Source organism: Capsicum annuum, chromosome 4, assembly GCF_002878395.1.
Source record: "Capsicum annuum cultivar UCD-10X-F1 chromosome 4, UCD10Xv1.1, whole genome shotgun sequence".
NCBI lineage: Eukaryota > Viridiplantae > Streptophyta > Magnoliopsida > Solanales > Solanaceae > Capsicum > Capsicum annuum.
This window is the reverse complement of record NC_061114.1, coordinates 92,514,320-92,517,467: the sequence shown is the minus strand read 5'-3', so window position 1 is coordinate 92,517,467 and position 3,148 is coordinate 92,514,320. Positions and strand designations below refer to the sequence as shown.

At 33.1% G+C, this 3,148-nt stretch overlaps 1 long non-coding RNA gene across 1 annotated transcript; it reads left to right on the top strand.

Moving 5' to 3' along the window:
* The first annotated feature begins 1,345 nt into the window (after positions 1-1,345).
* On the top strand, positions 1,346-2,911 carry LOC124898167. The gene is made up of 2 exons (XR_007055006.1): positions 1,346-1,916; positions 2,632-2,911. It is a non-coding gene; the product is annotated as an uncharacterized LOC124898167 (long non-coding RNA).
* The last annotated feature ends 237 nt before the right edge of the window (positions 2,912-3,148 follow it).

The following is a 3,148-nucleotide window of genomic DNA, read 5'->3' as shown; positions in this document are numbered from 1 at the left end:
ACTCGAAACTCAAAATGTGAGATTTAAACTGAAGTTATACACAAGGAGTAATAAGGTGATGCCCTAAGACTCAGAAGGTAAAAGTTGAGATTTATCAACACGTTCACAAGACTATTGATAATACATAGCTTGTTGACTTTACATACAGAGCGGCAGAATAGGTGGGTTGAACACGAGAAACTTACAGAGTTAAGAAGCCAGGGGTAACACAGTCCTAGTGTTCGTATTCTATTGTTTACAACTCAAAGTATTCAAGTTCGATTACTTCTTACAGATTACTTCCACCCCACCCCCCCAATTTACTTTTCCTCACTGCTCGTGAACTACATCAAATTAAGAAACTATTCAGCATATTTCCTATGGGTTCGACCCCAACCGAGTTAGGTTACTATATTTGTCATCGACCGCAATATACTTCTTTGGAGGTTAGTTTTGGGCGACATCACTCCTGCAACCCGGGATATTTAGGCAAAGTAAAAATCAATGTTCGATCATAAACTTTCAAAAATTTCCTCTTTCCCCTACAACTTTTTTGAACTTCACTATAATTCTATTGGTCGGGGCAAAATTGGCTATTTCTCAAACTTCTTTATTCGAAAACTCTTTTATCGTCTCTGACCAAAGAGAGACAGTTGTTGACACCCAATTTTGACTCATCTTACTTTATATTGCATTCTTGGAGAACCTAATTTATTAATAAACTAAATACATTATTTTACCACTATTTCTCATTATTTTTGGTTTTTTTTTAATTAGTATTATTATTATTATTATTATTATTGTTGTTGTTGTTGTTGTTGTTGTTGTTGTTGTTGTTGTTATTAATATTATTATTATTGTTATTATTATTTATTAGAACTATTTTTGCGTTTTCTTTTAAAGTTTTCGCAAGATGGCATTTACATGAATCGAATGAAGTATTTTCTTTAATTTTATATTTTACAAATACCATCGTTTAATCTTTATTATGCAACTTTATTTAAGCATTAATAATTATATATGTTTTATTAAGTGTTGAATTAGAAGCTCAAAGAATATAAAGAAAGAAGACATTTTTTAAATCAACCCATTTCATCATATTCATGCAACTTTAGCCTAAAGTTAAGCCTGACCCGCAAGGCCCACTTTTCTCTCTCATTTTCCACCTCAATGTCATAGGGATGCCATGTTTATGCCACATAAGGCACCAAACGGTCATGACATACACCAAACACACACATCTAACAAGTTTGGCACACTCCCAGCACATTCCTGCCATGTGTCACCTCCTTATTGGTTGGTCAATTTATACTAATTTTCTATTTACCTTGTACCATCCTAAATACCCCCACTTTATCTACCCAAAATACCCTAACTACCTTCAAGCCCTATATCAGATTAGGACTTTTCCTTTTACCTCCCATAATGTTGCTTCCTCTCCTCTTTTCTCTCTCTCCTTCAACGTCCCTTTACCCTTTCAAGCAAAATTTTCAGGGTTTTCACCATGGAAAGAGGTTAGGTACTCCATTTTTATATTATGGTCTTTTCAATCACGTGAATCTACAAACTCTATCCCAAACGTTCAAATTTGGACGTCCCTTTGAGCATGGATTCAAAAATTTAAAAGTGAAATCCCGCCCAAAATGAAAGATGGAAGCCCTAATTTCTTTCTATAAATACCCTCTTTCAAGTTCTATCTCGGGGGGCTGGAGAAGTGACCTCCATCTTTGTTGCAAAAAGCTTTTTCAAACACTTCTCTATCCCAAAGCTTTTCGAATCCACTATTAGTTGCCCTCTTCATTAGAAAAGCTTTAAATTTTAGTCGTTTGTTTTTCTAGAGTATATAAAAAAGCCTCCCTGATTTTTATTTTTGGCCTTGGTCAATTTTGATGTCAATTTATATTACTCCATTTGAGGTTTGAGTTGTTTTGAGAGTGGTGAGTAGATTCGGTCCCGAAGCTCTAGTTGTCGATTTTTTGTTCTTTTGCCAATATGTAGTCATGTTTGCATCTTGCTTGATTTATTGAAAATTCTCAATGTAAGGTAAAAATTTTACTCCAGACAAATTGTTCTTATGTTCTACTTTCTTGATAAATCACGTGTAAGGTGTATTATTTGTTCTAATGAATTTAGTTTTCAATATGCTAAGTCTGAAATATTGATATGATATTTGTTTTTACGCTTAGAGATCGTACCCATAAGAGTTTTGTGTTAAAACTTTCTGCTAAGCATGTAATGCTAGGCTCTCTCCTTTTGATATTAAAAATTGTATAAGAAAATTTAATAAGCTCTCTCATTTGTTTGGTTGATGATTTAGAAGTTATAAATGTTCAGAAGTCTCGCTCCCTTCCTTTGATAAATATATATATATGAGGTTTATTATATGATTCTCCTGGAGACTTAATTTAATACGGTGAAAAGAAAGCATAAATCAATGGACATGTCCTATTATCAGTTTCAAACATATTGATTATTGACTGTCTTATTTTAGTCTTTAGTATTACATGTGAATATTTTAGTAAGCAGATTGTTAATAAGATGTATGCAAATGTGGTTCTCCGTGATCTTTCGCTTACGTTGTCTTTTATTCATATTAAAAGTTGACCTCCTTTTAATTATTTTTTTGTTTTTCTCTTTATATGTACACTTCAGAGCAAATGGAGTCCTAACGTAGGACTCTCGCAAAAAGGGGTCTCAAGACGAGACTCTAACGCATCCGTACTTGGAGTCATACATTGTGTTTCTTAGAATGCATCAACCCTCAAGTAAACGAGTGAAACCTTGGGATTGTTTAGGGTGTCTTCCTTTATCATTTGTTACTATTATTGTTATATTACTCTGTTTTGTTATTAGTAGCTCATCTATGTGTGACTTGGTTCTTTTATTTTCCCTGAAGTTTGAGGTTATCTATTGAATTTCATTTTAAGCACTAGATTAATCTTTAATAGCTAAGGTCATTTTATTATGCGGGATTATTAACCTTATAAGTCAGCAGTGTTCTTGCCTTATTTAATTTCTGTGAGTACATTTATAGAGAACTAGTCCTATAATACTTGAACTTTAGAAAAGGTAGTTCGCTATGCGTAATATCAATCGAATCCTATAACTAACATTTCTTTAAAAAGCCTTTAATTTTTAAAAAGGGTTTAATGGCCGAGACGTCAGAAGA